The sequence below is a fragment of the Bactrocera latifrons genome, unplaced genomic scaffold (assembly GCF_001853355.1).
Source record: "Bactrocera latifrons isolate USDA-ARS-PBARC rearing strain unplaced genomic scaffold, ASM185335v1 scaffold_3, whole genome shotgun sequence".
Classification (NCBI taxonomy): domain Eukaryota; kingdom Metazoa; phylum Arthropoda; class Insecta; order Diptera; family Tephritidae; genus Bactrocera; species Bactrocera latifrons.
This window is the reverse complement of record NW_017536629.1, coordinates 4165451-4186432: the sequence shown is the minus strand read 5'-3', so window position 1 is coordinate 4186432 and position 20982 is coordinate 4165451. Positions and strand designations below refer to the sequence as shown.

Here is a 20982-nt window from a genome sequence, read left to right as displayed (position 1 = left end):
GCATGTATCTAATATTCAGTAAGCGTTTGGCCGGCATTCTAAAAAAAAAAAAGATAACAGTCAACTGTACAAGTATTTGTATACCGCGAAATGTTGCCGGATTTGGCTACTCGTTTATTGATCTTTCTAATTTACAAAATCGCAAACAAAAGCAATTTGGAGAATTTTGATAGAGAATGGATGTTCATTCACGAAATTTTTTTATGACGTGGTGGAACCCCACATATCGCCAGCTAAAATTAAATGCAAAATAACGTAACTTCACTTTTAAGGTTCATGAGAGTGGGAAAAACCTAATGAAATAGTATAAAGTACTCATAGAGAAGTTTCAAAATTTATTTGAGTTCTTTTTATAACTTTAATATTTTTTATTTTATTAAAGCTTACATAATAAACAAATTATTATATAAACTAAAGTACGCAGCGCTAGCATCATAGGCTTTCGGCTTTGAATATATCTGATAGCAATAGCTTAAAATTTTGTACAAATACATACGGAATCGTAATCATTAAAATGTAATAAATTCAATATCGAGCTTTTTGATGACACGTTGTTTTATAGTTTAGGTGTCGATTGGCCACCAAGAACGTGTGATATCACACCGTTAGATTTTTTCCTTTCATGAAATGTAAAATCTAAAGTCTATGAGGACAATCCCGTTTGTCATTCGCCAGTTACCAGTCAAAATGCTCAAAAGAGATGAGATAACCTTCAAAAAATATATGCCAAATAATGTTTTTTCGAATGATAATAAACATTCCCTATTAAATTTTAAGTTTTTGTGTTTATTTTTTAAATAGAGAACCTCAAAATGGATCACCCTTCATAATTTTACTATTGCAGCCAGCCACACCTGCTCGCTATTTCTCTAAAACAATGTAATTATAAGTAATAGCCTCATAAAGTTCCCTAGTCCAGGGTTCACAGGTAACAAACGCATACCAAAGCTTTTAACGCTTAACTCTTCCTAATGGCTTTCACATGGTTTAAGTAAATAATACTACATTATTTCCACGACATTTTTAATTCTTATATAAGAAATACTTTATTAGTGCAATGACCATAAATACTATAATTCTCACCCCGCGGCTGTAGACTTGAAGATTAATGTCGTCATTGCGTATTCCTGCACGCTTTCGCACGTACGCAGACGCACTGCTAATGTAAAAATATACGGATTTATATATGTGTATGTGTATATTTTTAGATGTATTTATATATAAATTTAGATATATAGTATAGTAGGTGTCTTTATCTGCAAATTTATTCGCACAGGGGGCGACCACGTTTCTGCTACGTGCATGCGTTTATCAATTAGTAGTTTTATAGAGATTCAAATTTTTATTTGTAATTCATTTTCTAGGGGCTTATTTTTATAACTGATTTTGGTTTTTATTTGAAATTCTTACTTGGGAAATACCCACAGTAGTAATGAGGGTAGTGCCMAAAAAAAAAAAAAAGAAAGAATTTTTCTTGTTGTAAATTTATTCATGTTGCTTTTGAAAAAAAATTTTTTTTATTATTTAAGTATATACATATCAACAATTTTTTAACTGAAAGTGCTCAATTATTCAAATAGCTTTAGACAAACATTTTTTCAGTGAATCAGGTAGAAAACTCGGTTATGTTTCTATGATTTATGTCACATATTGATTTGTAAAAAATCAGCAACTACTGCACTCACTTTGTGATTAGTGAACACAAAGGTAAGTCCAGAAAACAAAAAACGATAGATGCGTCACATAAACGATGTCGAAACCTGAAGCCGTACCGTAAAATTTGTTGTGATTTTATTTTAAAGACGATGGTATAAAATTACTCAACCCATTCGAAAAACTGACATTAGAATACCAAGTGCTGTTTCATAAACCATTTTCAACAGACAAAATCTAATAGATTATTATATTATAACAGCTTTTGAATTACATTTCTCTGAACTTTGCCCTAATGTTATCCGGACAAAAATCGAACTATTTTCAATTTTTTTTTTTTACGCAAAAAATTAAATATTTTATTCACACATTTAGTTATTCTAGAGATACATATTTTACAAAGATTTTGTGAAATATGCAAAGTAAAATATTCAAACTCGACGTCATTTCCAGCAGTCACGAAAAAAGAAATTCTTACAGAATCTTCAAAATCCAAATAGCCAATAGGCTAGGTACTTTGGTGATAATTTCTGGACGTTTTTATTTTTTTAAATATTATAATGAAATACTCAAACAAACTACATAAAGTAATAGAGGGGTAATGCATAGAAATATCAACCGCCCAACTTCGCTCAACATTCAGCAAACGGAAGAAATAAAAAGGAATAATTTTAGTATAAATCTACACCACGAAATATATTAATATTTAATTTATAAGGTTGAAACTAAAACACTGATTATCTTCATTCAATGGAATAGAATCTTATGTCGAAACATCCCCGACATTTGTAAGACAGATTCCTAATTATACTAAATATAAGCACTTCTTTAAAATCGGAATACAATTTTGTCGAGTATAGTATGCATAGACAAGTTCTTACTTCTTCTAAGCCTGATTTTCATGTTTTCTATATTTATTATACTGCAGTTCTGGTTGAGAAAATAATAAATAACAAATCTGAACTCTTTTTAGATAGCTTTCAAATACTCTCTTTCTCGATAATTGCGTCTGTTTTATCGTCAAAGACAAGGAGTCAATCTACGTATTAATTGAGCTGATTGAATGCGGTAGCAGGTGACAGGTTAGATTAGTTATAGCGAAAATCGGAATATGGTAGAAGTACTCTCTACATATGTAGAGAGATTATAGAAAATAATTTTTCGATTGAATTGGCATAGATTAGATAACCCTAACAGCTGCTGAATAGTTTGCAATTATAAATTAATCTTCGAACACGCTGACCAGAAGTCGAACCGGAAACTTGTGCGATCAAATACCAAATTTATTTATTATTATATAGTTTTATTAATGATAGCCGTTAGTAAAGTAATAGTTTATATTTATTCTAATTAAATGATTGTAAAACTTGTTCTCAGCTATATCCTATTTACAATCGTCACAAAACAAAAAACCCAGTGTGTTGCCCATCTTGTTACTCTTCCACATAAATCTATATATTTATTCGATTTTTTTTCCAAAATTTGATCATGACTTGGCACATTATATATTTCGAATATTTTGTCGGCGGCACTTTTATTTTCTACTTATTATTTATACCTAAAAACCCAACAGCTTATTCCAAGCGTGTGTCTATCATAAAAAATGAGTATGCAAATTGTTGCTGCCGCAAAAAAAAAAACTGTTGACATGAATTTCGATGATGGTGCTTCAAATTTTGGCCAGACATCATACATCAGAAATGAATAACATAAAAACTGATGGTTGTTTATTTATGAAAATATATGTATTTGAGATTATGGCATTTGAGAGCGTAATATGGTAGGTCGGGTAATAAAAGAATAAACATGTGTAGAAACATACAAATTGTAAAAACCCTTTATTTGCTTTAAGGCGATATAAAACGCATATCTGTTTGGTGGTTCCCCGTGGTGTGAATAGGAAGTTAAGAAGTTCTTAAAATTTACATTTGCTTGAAGCATTAAGAGGCCGTTAATGCCATGAATTCGCCTCGCTAAAATAAAAGCAAGCAAAATCCTGCTTTCCAGGCAAAATTTTTATTTTTTTGAGAATCCTCGAACGCTTATACCACAGAACCTCCTTCAAGAGAAGTGATATAAGCTCCAAAGAAAAGCATTCTATAATATTAGGTTGACAAAAAAGTCTTGCGGTATTTTTGCGGTATTTTTATTGAATTTTCAATTGTTCATACATTTTTTTTTTTGATGACTCATGCCCAGCTCTTGACCGCTGCTACGGCTGCTACTATGCCGGTCTCTTTCGACCAATTCAGCGATTTTATCGCAATTTTCAACGACAGGCCTTCCGGAGCGTGGCGCATCTTCGACCACCTCTACACCAGCACGAAAACGTTGAAACCATCGATGTGCTGTGGAAATGGAAACTGTATCGGGTTCATAAACTGCACAAATTTTATTGGCGGCTTGAGATGCATTTTTGCCTTTATCATAGTAGTACTGTAAAATATGCCGTATTTTCTCTTTATTTTGCTCCATGTTTGCGACGCTATAACTCACGAACGACTTACAAGAAACGACAAATAATCAAACACGTGTTAGCGCGAGCTTTAGAAAAAGGCATAGCATGACCCGATGTGATGAATAAAACTAGAACTAAGCGCTCTCAGCGCCAACTAGCGAAAATACCGCAAGACTTTTTTGACAAGAAATATATGCAATGACGGCTTGTCGTCTAGTATTCTCAAACTCGCTTAGGCTGATTAAACTTTATGACTTCTTGCTGCATCATTTGTTATAAATTTAATTTCTTCAGCACAACCGGTCAGGCAAGCAGCATTGACCGAGCCATAGTCTCCAAACGCGCAGTCAAACCTTGCACTTGACATTGCAGCGACCGCAGCAACCAATTATCTGGGCTGGAGTTTGTTAACTTGTAAAGTCAAGGGCTCCGCTGCCTTTCGTGTGCGCATGATTACAAATTTTTTGCGTATAAAGGAGTATCGAATCGTTACCTCATTAACGGCATTAAGAAATTTATGCTGACCGCATGCTGGCCGGCTGATGACCGTTAATGTGACCCTGATCTTTGCATCATCTTAGTTGACGTTGCCACTCGCCAAGCTGTGCACCTTATTGCAGTTAAGCTGTAGGTATGCAATTGTTGTTGCTACTTATTTTTTATTGTAAACATTGCGGTTCAACGCCGGTGTGTCAGCCGACATTTATTGCAGTTGAGAAACAACTTTCGAATCACTTTAAATTTTAGCATTTCCTGCTCATTTCGCTTTTTATCTCATGGCAATGGCATTGCGCGTCGTAATGATAGGGCCGGAGTTCTTTTGTCTCTAGTTACAGTTTCACTTTTATTTTAGAGTGTGTTTAGTTGTTTCGTCTGAATTTCGCCATTAAGCTACACATTTTATTGTTTCTGCGTGGTTTTGCGTTGTTATTAACTCCTTTTGCGGCTTCAAGGATAATCTAGAATGTTCTGATTGGGATGCATTTCGAAAGTTGTTACACAAGAACAGAAAAGGCTAACTGCTTAACTGGAAAATTTTGCCGAACTAAGGGTCAATTAAGTGCGTGTAAGATTTATAGTGAATGGAAGATTTTGATTTTGTAAATAAGAATATAAAATGAAACCAGATATACCAAAAGGGATCAAAGCATTTAATTGAGGAAACAAAATAAAGATTTTAATGAGTATACTATTTCGTAAGCAAAAGGTTTTAAAATTACTTCATTTTTAGGTTCTTTTGGAGTTCAAGGCTTAATGAGGCCAATCAGGCAGTAAGCTCTGTGTCGAAAAGTACAGAAACCTAGATTTTGAAATTTTAACAAAATTTCAAGAAAAGATTTATATGAAACCGTTTGCTTATAAATCTTAAAAAAACAACCGTTTCATATATATTCCAAGAAGAAATTTCTCATTAAGCTCTCTCTACTTCTTCTTTAAATTACTAGTGATTAGGTATTCTATGTTGTGCTATTCTTCAGACACCAGTTAATGCCATCATACCCATGAATTGAAATATGATTTATTGATATTGTTAATATAATTTTTCGGAAATAATGCAGGGCTGATGGATTCAAATGCAGGCCTTTATATGTATACCCCAGGCAACCAGGTTTAACAAACTTTATTTCGTGTAGACTTATCCTGAACAATTCACATTTTTTGAGCTAGAAGCAGAGACAAAGTGGAATTTAGCTTATATAAAGAAGCAGCTATTGGTGGTCAAAAATGAAACGATTCAAGATCGCTTATAGATCGGCTCAACGTATATTGGTTAATGTTTTGGGTATGAAGCGTGTCATGGATGGACTCGTATTAGAAAACCTAAAGATATGAAGGAGCTGTTTGGCAACAATGCTGATGACTCTATAGTCATCAAATGCATCATTACTGGTGATGAGGTTTTATTATTTTATGAATATGTCGTCGAAACTGTCAAACAATCGAACAAATAACGCTCCAAAAATGAGTGAAAACCGAAAAAACACAAATTTTCTGAAGTCACTAAAGCGTATGGAAAATTGTACCCATGGTTACATGGGCTCAATAACTTATATTTAAACATGAAATGACATATAAAATACATGAAAATGTAATTTTTTGTCAGTCTGGATCAAATTTGATCGGATGGTATAGTAAAGGCCCCTATCAACTATTACCGGCATTTTTAAGGCGATAAGAAAAAGTTGTATTAAAAGACGTGAAATTGTAATTTTTTTGACAGTCCGGGTCAAATTTGATCGGATGATATAGTGAAGTCACCTATCAACTGTCACCGCCTTATTCTTAAAACGAATGGAGTGACACTTTTGTAGATCAAACATAATTCTTTTAACCATATTATCTACAATATATAGAATAACTCGTTTATAATTGAAATGCGAAAGCCAAAGACCACCTAAAACTACTAGACTCATGTTCCTAGAATCACGACGAATAGTGGTAGGATTATATTGCCATTTATTTCTAAGGTTTATTTCTAAGGTTTTAAAACCAGCTTCTCAACAGAAATTAATTTCGCCACTTAATAGCTTAGTTAATGGCTTGATATCTTTCATGTACATACATAACTTATGATCATATCATCAAAGTCAAGTAAATATTCTTTAGACTAAAAGAAACAAAAAGTATATGCAAATAATGTTCTTTTTTTAGTCTCAGTGTTAGAGGAATTACAAATCAAATTCTCCTACCCAAATTATCAAAACTATAGCTTGTAGATGACATATATCTCTCATACTATATATATGTACATCTAAACTAACGGATACCCTCAAAACATTCAAGTAAAAATCCGAAAAATTTTGTGTTGAAGTAATCAATTGAACAAGCAGTAAAAAATCTCATCTGTCCTATATTGTACTAGATATAGTATTTGAGAATGCCTGGAAGGCACAAGTTAAATATTAAACTTAAGAGTTTTCTCATATAATAATCCGAACTAAGCATTACGACTTAAGACACAATCTAAGAATATATGTGTAAATAATATGACTTACCTTTTAGATTGGTTCCTAGGATCGTTTTATATTGCTTGTATACCTTTCCTGCGAAGACGCTCTAATCCAACACTAATTAAAACACTTTGTCTAGTTCAATCTAGTCAAACACTTTTGCTATTCACAGAATGATTTGAATTATTGAATTACAATCAATATGCTTACTAAGTTCACTTTTCTCTATCGCTTTATCGATATGAATGTTTCCGCTTTGTCGCGTCTAAATGCACATGAATGCGTTTTGCTTCGGCCACAGCTCAACCAGACACCTGAGCTATCACTTCAAGACTATACTGACAATTCGACAGGAACACTTTCATTTAAAGCTCATTGGCGAAGGCTGTGTTACCGATTATGAACTGTCTGCCTTTGCTGCGCGCACACGCCGTCTGTCCTGTCGCTGTATTTGTTCTTGATATCTGTTGCTTCTTCTTGATATCGGTTTTGTGTTCAAAAGATTTATCCTCAATTTTATTACATTAACTTTTCATCGCCCTTCTTGCAAAAAAGTGACTCGTAAAAAACAATAATTGTTTTTGTGTTAACACACACATTCGCTTATATACATACAAGGCGTCTACAGTAGTTCCGAAATAAAAAGGAAAAACTACGCAGCGAATGGCGTATGAAAGGAAAAGCGAAAATTGCCAAAACTGTAAAACACCAACTCTCGTATCGGTCAGGCAATCGATGATCGTTGTAAGCGGAAAACGCTGGCTGACAGACAGGTTCTTTGCGATTTGCGAATTGCAGTTTATTTCTTGAGACTTTTTTCTTAAGCTCTCTGCATTGCTATTGCACCAACAGGACGCACTATGTCACACACTCCGTCTAAGCGACTGACTTGTTTGGCACGTTTTGTTGATAATTTAACAACCAAGTAAGAATCAGCGAGTTAATCAGGCTAGCTAATAACGAGTTCAATAATAATTGCTCGAATGGACGATGGAACGAATTAACAATTGCACACATCGACTACTCAATGGGGACTGAAATTGTTTCGGCTTTTTGCGCGCCGTTAAACGTAGTCCCCGCCGGATCGCTGCGCTATGCCGTCGACTGCGATCTGTGCAGCGGCTGCGACGATCGGCCTAGCCTTTCGCTGCAAACGATATCGAGAACGAACGCGAGAATGCGAACGCAGCGGCGGTTCCGTCTTTTGGATGTGCCAAGCTGCAGCGCAACTGGTGTCGGCTGCTGCGTAGTCGCCCGCCCACATTGGGCATTTTGCTGCGCAGTCGACTCTTACGCATGCGTTGTGCATTGTTCTATGCATGCATAGCTTCGTGCGGTTGCATTCCAGCCGTGCTTGCGGTGTAGTTGAGCGTTGCTTCGCAAGCTATTAACTTTAGTCGTTGTCGCCTCTGAAAATGTTGTTTACAACCTGAGCGCATTCTACAATGATCAACATATAGACTGCATTTTTGATTGCCTCCTGTACAATTATTCGAGATGAGAGTTGGGAATGTGCAAATATTTATCGATTATTTTCAAAATTTATTGATGTTACTTCAAAGGCAAAAGTGCGTTCAGGTATGGTTAAGGAGTATCTAGACTCGCTATCTATAGCATCGAGTGTCTTTGTTATAAGACTAGTGTGGGTGGGAGGCTACAGCGAAATCGCAGGAAATTGTAAAGCGAATGAGCTAGCAAGGAAAGCCACTCTAGAACCGCTATCAGTGGATTGAGAGCGGATAGGTGCTCCATTATCGTCTTGTATTCCACTACTAGATTGCTGGGCTTCGCGGGATCTTAGCCAGCGCGGGGCCATCAACCCTACATTCGCTGTCTCAAAAGCCTTTGGCCCAAGATCGATCGCAAGAGATCTAATGATCGCTTTACCCTCAGTAAAGCTAGCCACTCCCTAGTTGTGGAGTTTTAACAGGTCGTTATCCTTTTGGTAACCATTCTGTAATGCTGAGAATCTTACCAGACGCCATGTGTAGAAGCTGTATAGAAGAAGATAAGGTGGAACAACTCAACATTTCTTTACTTACTGGCCCGCATTTGAGAGTTAAACACTAGGGTATTGGATAAAATAGCTTGGAATGAAATGATATTGAAATTGGTAAGAGAGTCTGCAAAATCTTATCTTACCACGCCCACAACATATATTTTAACTGTTGTTCAATAAGATATCTCTCTCTCACCTTTATTGAGAGGTGGATTCTGGTATGGTTGTATTCGATAACTAGTTTATCGAAAAAATGAAATCAGTGCACATCTCTATGACTCCTAAAATACGTTAAAAGGTTTAACCAAGAATTTAATTTGTATTAAAACTTTTGTCATATTACTGACGGAGCTTCTTCTGCTTCCAATAGTGTTGTGCGTCTTGTCCAAAGAATAAAAAATACAATAAACTTTAAGGGGACTTCGAAGAACTTTTTATATTATAAATTTGCTTTGGGGTTTGCTATGTCCGGTAACACTAGCGGTAGCTGCTTTTAGAAAAATATTTTGATGCTAGTTGGAAAAAGGGATCGAACTGAAGATATAGCGTAACGGAGTACAAAGTTCCACGACTAACTACAGCGGTCAATAAACTTGAGCCGACAAGCATCGCATTTCTCCATTTACCAAAAAACCTATATCCGAAACTTTTGGCGGACTTACAAACCTACTATTGAACTCAACCTTCTCAATACCGTCAGCAGGCTTTGCTTAATCACCACACAATTACAAGTTATAATACTACAAATTTTATTCCTCCATGGGGTCAATCGCCCCAAAGTTTAACTCAAATTTATTTAGAAATTTAAAAGTCACTAATACATATTTAATGAAGATAACAACAAAAGATATTTAATTAAACAAATCTTGTAAACATCATCAACATTTGGACTAACCAAATAAGATTAATTGCAATGCCCATTTCGAAACCGGACTATTTTGAGCGTATGTTATTGCAAAACAAAGACCTAAAAGCAACTGTGTGCGAACACGTGCCGGTAAAACTTACGTGGGCCCCTAGCAAGGTCACGCGTAGCCTGTTCACCGTCAACCGAATTTGTATTCGCCACCGGATTTGCTCTTCAGTGAGAGAGAATCAAAACAACAGTAAAACATAGTGAGAGTGGATGAGAGCTAACTCGGAGCTTGGTGACCATCAATCGTGCATATAAATGACGGATAATTTGGCAATTTCGACACAACCTTGATGCGAAATTTAAATGTAATTATGGTGTAAACAAAAATAAATTGAAAATATAATGGGTCATATGCAAAAGATAGTCTATCGGTCATGGCCAACATGCTAGCAAAGAAAGTCTATAACAACAATAAAGCTCAGTAAGTTACACTGAGTACCTTAGTTATTTGGAATATAAAACCTATTTCAGGTTTGAGCAAATATGTTAATGAAAGTGATGTTAGTTTCCGAACGTTTTCCAAAAATAGTTAATTGCGACGTTGACATTGTCACGCGAATATAAATCTACGAAGTGACTTAACTTTATTTTGGGTAAATTTGTCTCGAGCAGTATTTAAGCATAAAGTGGGCGTTTGCTCTAAAATTTGTTAATTTATTTACATTAAATTACAAATACATACAATAATATATACAATCCCAAGAATGATAGAGGCATGACTGTTATACACTACGATCGAAGCCTTTCCGTATTTGAGTTCATGACGTTACAAACTTATATATTTTTTTGTCGCATGTTCTCCACAAAGAGTAAATTGATGGACTTTTCGTATATCCTATTTCCATCATTGTTGAGTCGTGCCCAACTGTTAAATAAACTTTGTGGAACCTAGACCAAATTGAGCTTTTAAATGAACTAGAAGTTTGAAGTTTTTCCCACTGAACCTCTTGGAGCAAATGATTCATCATGAAATTTTGAAATGGGTATTTAAAAAGGCCTCGCAGTATGCGGAATGAATCGGTTGATAATATCACCGCCAAAAATAAGCGGGGAAGAAGGCAATTTATTTAACAAAAAGGAAAACTTTGGCCTCGTCTGGTCGTTAATCGGACGTTTTTCGGCAATCGCTCACTTCAGTGTAATGAGTCATTGTCGGTGTCGTTTCCATTAATGGTTTTATCCGTTTTAGAAGTTCATAGAAGTTCTGACCTTACAGGGATGTAATGGATTACAGTTATGTTTTTGGATAAGCAGATACAGTTGTAGGGCTATACCCAATTCCTACTCTTGTGTCCTCGCCGCGCACCCAGCAAACGTGAGTAACCTTTGTGGAAGATATGGTAGCCAACCCCTGTGGAGCCTGAGGTCGCGGTTAACAAAGAGGTGAAGCTTCAGCGAAGCTACTCCGACATATTCGGTTTAAGCTTTCGTTAAAATCTAACAGCAGCGTCTGTTCAACAGAGGTACTGCTGAAGGCGGAAAGAAGAAGAAGAGTTCTGATCCTATTAAATACAGAGAATCTTGGTGGCATGGAAATTCGGCTTTGCCATTAATTTAGCTGATTGGCCAAGATTCATATAGAATTTTTGCACTTAGGGTTATCGTAATGAATCTACTTTTTATCACCAGTAACAATTCGATATTAAACCGATTTCTTTTTAAGCTGCTGGAATATTTCTAATAATCGTCAGGCAGAAGACTTTGCGGGCAGGAAAGCTGCTGGGACAGTTAACAACTGAAGGAATGACCAACGGCCTTTAAATCAATAATCTCATATCGCATTATGTCAGAGAATGTCCTTAGAGCAACCAAGATTCACCAGGAGTGTCTAACGGAAAGTTACTGCATACTCATATATATTGGACTCAAGGCCACAAGAGTGTTCCGGGAAAAGAAAGAGCTGGTTATATTGCCAAAGTGGCCAACCCCTTGACTACCGAACCAGCTCAGAAATACGCAATTTGTTAAAAACGATACACAGTGAAATTTCAGAAAGGGCTTACAGACGGATCAGGTTGTGGTGGAATGCCTTAAGGGCATGCAGGCAGCGGAGCGTGGTTTCCCTCCTACTTCTTACTTACATGGTCTCGAAAAGACTGCAGACTGGCGTCAGATTCGAGTATTTTAGGGTTATTAATAATGACACATGTAGTAAGTGCAACGAAGTTGAAATGAGAGAGAGGATGTATACTTTCTGTGCTTGTGTCCGGCCTTATCTAGAACTCGGCTTAGATATCTAGGAACTTTGCAGTTCAAGAGACTGGATAAAGTATCAGAACTATATATCAAGTGTATTTTAAGCTTTGCAAAAAGCGTCGGCCTTCTACACGACGTAAACTTCAGCTCGTTTTAATAATGAACCTCCATTTGACATTACTCTTTATGGATCTATATATTACATGTATGGCGTGACAACCAGCCGGTGAAATTTAACCTAACTACTTTGTAAAACTGCTTTAAAGATCTGGTGTATAAAATAAGTTATTAACAATTTATTTGTATTAATCTGCAACAAAACAAGTTTTGTTCTATTTAAAAGGGTTATTATTTGAATATTTTATTATTATTTACTGCGTATAATTAATATTTTTTATATTGCTATGAAAATTATACATTGACGTGTTAACTCTATTAACTTGTAATTGATCAAAATATTGACCTTTAATTGACATTTAACAACATTAATGCATTTTTCATAACAACCGTTATTAAGTTTACTTTGAAGTCATTCACTGACGTCATTTACCATTACGTCGAGTAATTGTTAAGGAAAGTTTATATGTGAATGCCTACATGACATTTGAATAGTAAACTCAATGATTAACCATAAAAATGTTATTGGACATGTTTAGAGGCATTTAAATTTTGACTTAAAAATACATTCTTGTCAAATTATTTATTCCATTAGTCACAGTAAGTGTTAAAAAGTTGGTTCGCAATCATGCTTAAATATAATTTTTAGGTGCTACAAAAGTTTAAAAATTAGGCAGCGTTTGGTGGGGCTTGAGTGCTGGGTAACTATCGGCAACTGTGCATTCGCAAGATTCTTCTGGCCGCATGTATATCGCAAGAAAGTACGCAAAATTTTAGACTTCAACAATGTTATGCTTTTCCTCGAAATATCTCATCACTATCTTCTTGATTTTCTTGCATTTTTTAAATCACGACTAGAACACTTTACCCCACACCTTTAGACATCCAGATGAGTTAGCGATAGGTTACAATGCGCTTTTTCGGCACATACGGGGCGACAGTACTTCGGAGCGTGCGCGCACCGACTGAATTGGGTAGAGGGCGTTGGCCTCCTAGACAAACCGTCAACGCCAAGTTTTACGTGGAAGTCCTCAAGAGACTCAAACGAAGGGTCAATCGGGTCCGACAAGATATTGCAGTCGATTGGAAGTTGCACCACGATAACGCGCCGATTCATACCGCCTTTATTGTGAACAGTTATCTAACCAAGGCCGCGATCACAACGCTTCCGCAGCCGCCCTACAGCCCAGATGTGGCCCCCGGAATTTTTTGTTTCCTTGCCTGAAAAGTCGTCAGAGGGGATAAAAGTAGCATGCACTTCGGCTCTCAAAGCTGTTCTGGAGAATGTCTTCCGTGACACCCTCAATGCTTGGATATCATGCTGGCAGCGCTACATCGACGCAGAAGGAGCCTATTTTGAAAGTTTTTGAAGGATTGTAACTATTGGTTAAGTAAATTTTTTAAATCGGCATAGTGCTATTACTTTCCGAAAAAAACCCTGTAAAATCTTTACTGAAATTCTTTTTCTGGCTTTTCAGATCATAATCAGTTCGATTGTGAACCTCTTTTTGGGTAAGCTTATATCTCAGTTAACCTGACGTGTGGAGGGTTATAACAGTTTCTTTTTAACTCTTCTCTAAACTTGATTCCTGACTGAATTGGAGAATCAGGTTCACCATCTTCTGGTTTTATGTTTTCACTGGCATTCAGCAGGTTGCAAAAGTGTTCCCTCCATTAATTTCAGTATGATCTGAGCATTAGTAACTATATCACCTCTGGTGAGCTCCGGTCTTGAAACCTTCTCTTAATTGTAATAATTGATGATTCTTGCTATCAACGATTTTAATCCCACGCAAGCTTTAAAAGATCGGCTTTCATTAGCTGGTTGAAAGACCGTTTTGGAGTAAGTGGAGTTATTTTTAAGGCGAGCTAAAGCAAATCGGTTTGTAATAATGCATGGTACCGAAAATCTGTTTTGGTAAACTCGATTGATTGGCTTGACGATAAATTATCGATCAATTTGTTATGCTGTTTTTAAACCAAATTCATCTAATATATCGACTCTTACTCAAAAGATGAGAGATATTAGTGCATATTCTTTTGTTTTGCGCATCCGTATAGTTTTATAGACTTCATTTTCATCAGATACAAGTACAGTCGACTTTGAGGCAACTGAAAATTGTCAATATCTTGGTCTTCTATTAAGGGAAGTAGAAGCTATACGAATACTCAGAATGAAGGAACTTCTACCATATTGAAAAGAAATATATAGGAGGTCGTAACTCATTATAATTTTTAAGGCGACCCAGCCAGTATGGCGCGACGGCTTTATCTTCAATCCAAACCGGTTTTGAAATTAGCAAGGAAGGGTGTATGTTAATAATTTTTTCTCGAACCTCTGCTCGAGCTTTAGCCGATCCAAAGCCACTTTATTTAGATGCCAGTAGCAATAAATTTCCGCGATTTAAAGCCGGCTTTAGTATACAAACAGTTGTATATACCATCTTAGTTGACGCAAGTGCTAATAGTTAAGTGGCAGAATTTAATTTAATTACAGTCATTAAATGTAACTGCCGGAGTAAGCAATTGCAATTAGTCCGTCTTACAGCTGCACATATAATGTATATATGTAAATCACAAAATATCAAATCACATTTGTTAATGTAAAAATATAAAGAACGGAACAAAGACAACAAAAACAACAAAAACAAAAGAATGAAACATTAATAAATTTTATGGACACTTACGCAAATAACGGGTGATCCAAGTAGAGGTACGTTTAATAGCCGGTTTTTTGAAAGATCATGTTTTGTCATTTTGGTTCAGTCTTCCATGTCTGGCATTTCATCACGGAAAGACTTATGTCCGCACAACGTTTACAAATCGTTCAACTTTATTACGAAAATTCACGTTCTGTATTTGTTTCATGCGCTTCGCTACTTGCATAGCTGAGAGTGTACACGAAGACTGTGCAGAGTCGATTCGGATTGACGTATGGAACAATTTGGTGCATTTTACGTGGATTACTTAAATTGAAAGCGTACAAAACGCAGCTTGTGCGCAGCCCAAGATATATCGCCTAGCTCTATGTGCTCTTGAAAAGTTCCAAGGAGATCCGAAGTTTTCGAGCTAAATTTTGTTCAGCGATGCGGCTCATTTCTGGCTCAATGGGTATGTAAACAACCGCTTTTGGTACAAAGGCAACCTGAATAGAGCTGTATTTTTATCCAGAGTCGGTGGAATCTCCGGTCCAAATTTCTTCAGAAATGATTTCAATGATGTCCTCTACTTACGCCGGTGGTTAGCGCGTCGAGTACTATCAGAGCTGGACTGTTTCATCCCTACGGATGTTATGATCTAACAAGCTATGTCAATTTCGTCGAATATCTCATACCGATATATATATATACGTTATTCGCTGGCCATGGCGAAAGAACCATAAATCTTCCGCAGAACCTTTCTCTCGAAAACTCGTAATGTCGACAGATCAGATCGTCGATGAATTTTCACCATATAGCAGGACGGGAATAAAGAGTGACTTCTCTCAATTACCTACTCAGTCCGAAGTAGCATCTGTTGGCAAGAGTTATTCTGCGTTACATTTCGAGGCTGACGTTGCTACAACTGTTAATGATCGTTCCAGATAGACGAAATTATCTACAAATTTGAATGTATAACTGTCAATAGTGACGTTGTAGCCCAATCGCGAGTGCGACTGCTGTTTTCTTTGATGGAGTATGGAGTCATGTGTAGAAGTTCACGGAATTGAGGAAAGTTCTCTGATTTCTACTTAGGATTGGCCGGACACGATTCTTTTACATATGGCTCAAGCAGATCGCAAGCCAAAGAACAACCCTTTGAACGCGAGGTAAAGTGAGAAAGCGAACCATCTCTCCTCAGAACTGTGCGTTGTGGTTTGGAACCCGCCACGTAAAAAGCGCCCCTAATGAAAAGTTGAAATCAATCACCCTTTATAAAAAACGGAAAAAAGATAACAACAACAATTGAATTCAACATTAATAAACTTTATGAACACTTACGTAAACATTAATGCACAGATATTTGGTATTTGCCGACTTTAATTGGCTCTCTCCTGTCGATAGCATTGTATAACCAACAAACTTGTTATCGATTAAACAGTTATATATGTATATATGTACGTGTGTACGGATGCAGCAGCTAATAAATATTTGTCAGATTTCTAAGTAGCGTGAAATGATTTCATATGCCACTGCCTTTTTACATTAGTTTGTGTTTACTTTGTTGTATCTTCATACATAAATTTGTAACTACATACTTATGTAAATGCATATAAGTACATATGTATTCATATATGTATGTTTGTTAGTGTATGTGTTTGCTCGTATGATTCCACTGGATGGTGTGAGCACACTCAACTCTTTGGCGTAGGCGTTAGCACAATCATAAAATTGTCCACTTTTCGGTTCCGATTGGCTGCCCCTTGTGGGTCACCTTGATTGTGTGTTTGGCTGTGTGTACACATGTTGTCCCGCCCGCACCTGCCACAACAGCTTTCAACCAATCATTACAGTAACTTTACGATGGCAATATTTGTATTTGCTTACACAATTGAGCCGAGTAAATACGATGATTGGGAAAAAAAAAAAAATTGCGAAGAATGCATTTATTTGAAGTGTGTTTATGTCGAAACTAGTCTCGTAAAATAACAACACAAGCATCGCAAAAATAATAGTAATCATGACTTAGAACTTTGCTGTCAACGCACAATTTCCATTAATATCTTCTACTAAAATTGCCAATTCATTTAGTGGAATTCTACAAAAAGTCAATTCAATTTAACTGCCAGTCAACTAATTGCTTGCTACGCTTGCGCAAATTTTCTCAAGTGCTAAATACACACACACACACACACAAGCCTACAAACTTGCGAAAATCACACAGCTCGAGCCGTTGCAGCGCAGTGTCCTATATTTTGAGGAGCCACTTTGCTGGTTACTGTCCGCTCGCAGAAGTATTGTTAGAATTGTTTCGAGAACTCTTAACTTTGAACGCTTAATGAGCTTCACCTATTCCAACTTATTTGCCAATTGTTAAAGCAAGCAGGCTGAAAGTTCATATCATTTTGAAGAAAAAGACGCTTTTTTGAATTTCAAAACTTGGTTGCATATTCCAACACTTGCTATTGAGTACGTAGAGACACCGTTTATAGTGAACCTTGAACTTTTCGATATCACTTCTGTAGAACGATTTGATTTTGGTTTCAATATAGTCTTGTAGAACACCTCTTCGTTAATTCTTACTAGCGCACATTCCCTCAAGATCTAAGGTTGGAAAAAAGTCATTAGAGGACGTATAGAAACCGCATTCGAAGAATACGAGGGATGGGGATGTATTTCGAAATTGAGTTTGTGCGGTTTTGCCAAAGTTTTGGTTGACATGTGACAAGAGGCAATACCTCGAAGAAACATCGTCTTCTTGGGCAATAAATCTTTTCAATAAATTGAGTTTGGTCTTTGTTCGTCGAGACTTTCCTTTCAATTGCCTACGCAGTCCAAAGTAGCAACTGTTGGTAAGAGTGATTCTAAGTGGAATTTCAAGGCTTATATTATTGTTGGTATTAAAATATTTTCCAAGATAGACGAAATGTCTTCGACTTCGAAGTTATGACTGTCAACAGTGACGCGAAAGCTAAAACGCGAGTGCGATGACTGTTTGTTTGATGACATAATATATTTCGTCTTGCCCCCATTCACTACCAGACCCATTTGCCTCACTTCCCTATCCATTCTGGCAAAAGAAGAACTAACCACGCGATTTTGTGGCTAATAATATCAATATCATCGGCGTACGCCAACAGCTGTACACTCTTATAGAAGATTGTACTTTCTCTATTCGTATTTGCAGCTCGAAGATTGAAGAAATCACACGACAGGGAGTCTCTTGATCTGAAACCTCGCTTGGTATCAAACGGCTCGGAGAGGTCCTTCCCGATGCTCATGAAACTTTTATTGTTGCTCAACGTCAGCTTATAAAACCGTATTACCTGTTCGGGAATACCAAGTTCAGATATAGCGACATTCCATTATCAGATACCAATGGGAAAATTCGAATTTATAAAGTGTTAGTATTTTTAGAAAAAAGCTAACTTGATCAACCTCATTAGACAATTTTTTTTTTTTTACACATTTGTTAATATTTTAGTCCATAATAGCGTCATTTGGACTCCAGTGCTCAAATTTTTCGATTGTCATGCTCATTCTTCAAAATATTTTTCCTCGCTGGTCATAACTTCATCCCATCTTTGTGGTAGCTTCTGAATTGATGGCCAAAAAAATTGTTTGTCTTTTAACGTGATCGATGAATCGATACAATTGTTCAAAGTTTCTACGTATGTTTTCGTGATCATCGAAACAGGTACCCAGCGTTGTCTTATAGAAGTATTAACTTGTCATGCCTCTCCGAGTATTGCAAGTGTTTTTCTTTCAGCACTCCGATTCAATGCAACAGTTCTTAGTCGCTTCAAACGTTCCTTGTCTTCCTTGCCTTCCATGTCATATTCGCCAATTTTGATTTATAAAACCATTCCCGACACGTTCTTAACCTAATACAGTGTTCACCATAAGTTTATACTGTCAATCAGAAAATCCAAAAGGCAACTCTTCACGCAAATGACCATTACTTAGCTAGAATTTCGCCATTTTCACGTACGAACAAAACAAAGTAACTAGAAACGAAAGAAATTTGGTAGAGCTGTTGACAGATGCCTCAGCTGGCTATGTACAGTTTCTCATGGTATTTATCTACCGATTTGCAATGCTGACGCCACCTATAGCAAAACGGCGAGTTTCGCTTGATAAAAATAACTGGGGACGATTAGATAAAAAATTGTTAACCTCTTTTACATTCCTCCATCTTCCGATCCACCTTTTTACAAGAAAAAAAAAAAAACCAACAAAAATTGCAAATTTTCGGCAGCACAAAAAGCTGTTGACTCATTAACTGCAGAAGGATATGGGATCGATGTTTACCAAAAGTCAGATAGATCTTGTGTTCTTACAAATATTCATAAAAATCTGAGAATTCTCTAAATCAAAGAACATACCTCAAAACTTTCTCGTCTATTAAGCTCATCATTCTTATCGTATTGGAATTTATTGAAACATCCACTCCAATGCTTAAATTATCTTTGGGGTGGTTTTGGGGATGAAATACTAAATTCGATCTTTACCTATCATTTTAATAAAGACACAGGCGGGAAAGTACTCTTCCTACGCTTATTAATTGATAGCCTCAGAGTCGAACGCACACCACCTGAATTGTCCATACTATAGACTATATAAATACAAACCACTAATATTTGCGTTTGGAAAATAAATAATAATACAATTTCACTCTTTAAACCACGTGTATACAGCACGAGCAAGAGTGATTGTTCAAAATATTGGGATTATAATAAAAATAATTACGATTGGAAAATAGGGCTAGTTAGTGCCAAGTAACTCAAATTTTCGTAAAGTAATGAAAGAAGGAGATAGCTCACCAATTCAACCAGATTTTGGTATTACAGTGGTAAAACCATATCTGCTAATATGCACGTATCGAACTAACAGAGGTCTAATCAACTTAAGTTCTTAAAAGCTACCCATCAGATATCAGATGTCACTAAAATATCCCGACAAGACCTAAAGCACTCACCCTCTAGACAAAGTTCAAATATTTGCTATAATAACAATAGGAGGAATTTATGCTTGATTTCCCTATGACATGAATTAAAAAAGCCATTCATTCAGCTTGGAAAATTATTTATATTTATTTTAAAGTACAAAATGTGTGAAAATAATCATAAATTCAGGACCAAATCACTTTTGCTCGATATGATCACCTTCTGCATCAAAAAACGAATCGCAAGCTGCCCTTATGTGACTTGCCGGCATATTGGCACACTCACGGACAATGGCTTTCTTCAGCATATCGAGACTGGTTTATTTTATAATTCGGACCTTGCTCTTCAAAATGACTCAAAGAGATTAATCCATTGGATTCGCATCTGCTTCGCTCTCTCAAGTCTTACTTGTTGCTGCTTCGGTGTGAGATCATGGGCCTTTTGGAAGTTGTAAGGCTTGACCTTGAGCTCATTTTTTAATATGGGTCGGATGATGCGGTCGGATATTTTCAGTTCTTTAGCCATTTAATTGGCACTTCGTCGTGGATTTCACTCAAGTCGCTTCTTCACTTTCCGAACCATCTCACGCGACGTTGCAGTGTTTTTATGACCACCTCCATGGCGTTTTGCGTATCATTGTAACGAGTGAGGGTGCGATAAACAAAAACTTTAATCACATTAAGGTGTTTGAGCTCACGAACAATTGCTGGCTGTGATTTTCCAGCTAAATATAAAGCAATCACACTATTACGTTTGAACTCCATCGCTGACCACTTTTTTTGCGTTCACTTTTGGCAAACCACTTTGTACGCGTCTGAACGATAATCCGAAATGTCATTCAGCAAATTTATAAACAGCTGATTCCAGTGCGACAGCTGCGCTAACGGTCTGAAATTGGTTACACTTCGACTGCCGGAACCAGTATATCAAATGCCGGACATACAAAACACAGTCCCGCCTTATTTCAGTTACGTGATATTGCTTAGACATATAAAACGTGTAAAGGGTGATCCATTTCGAGGTTTTTTACTACTTTAAAGAAAAACTTTAAATTTATTGGGAAAGGTTTATTATTATTTGAAAGAGCATTATTTAATATTTATTTAT

At 36.4% G+C, this 20982-nt stretch overlaps 1 protein-coding gene across 2 annotated transcripts in view; it reads right to left on the bottom strand.

The window, feature by feature from the left end:
* The window catches only part of LOC108970442 (elongation of very long chain fatty acids protein AAEL008004-like), a 105381-nt gene extending 97299 nt beyond the window's left edge, over positions 1–8082 (bottom strand). For both annotated transcript variants that reach the window (XM_018935837.1, XM_018935830.1), the window contains exon 1: positions 7108–8082. The gene's annotated coding sequence lies outside the window, so the exon portion shown is untranslated. The remainder of the gene's footprint in view (positions 1–7107) is intronic.
* Between the last annotated feature and the right edge of the window lie 12900 nt (positions 8083–20982).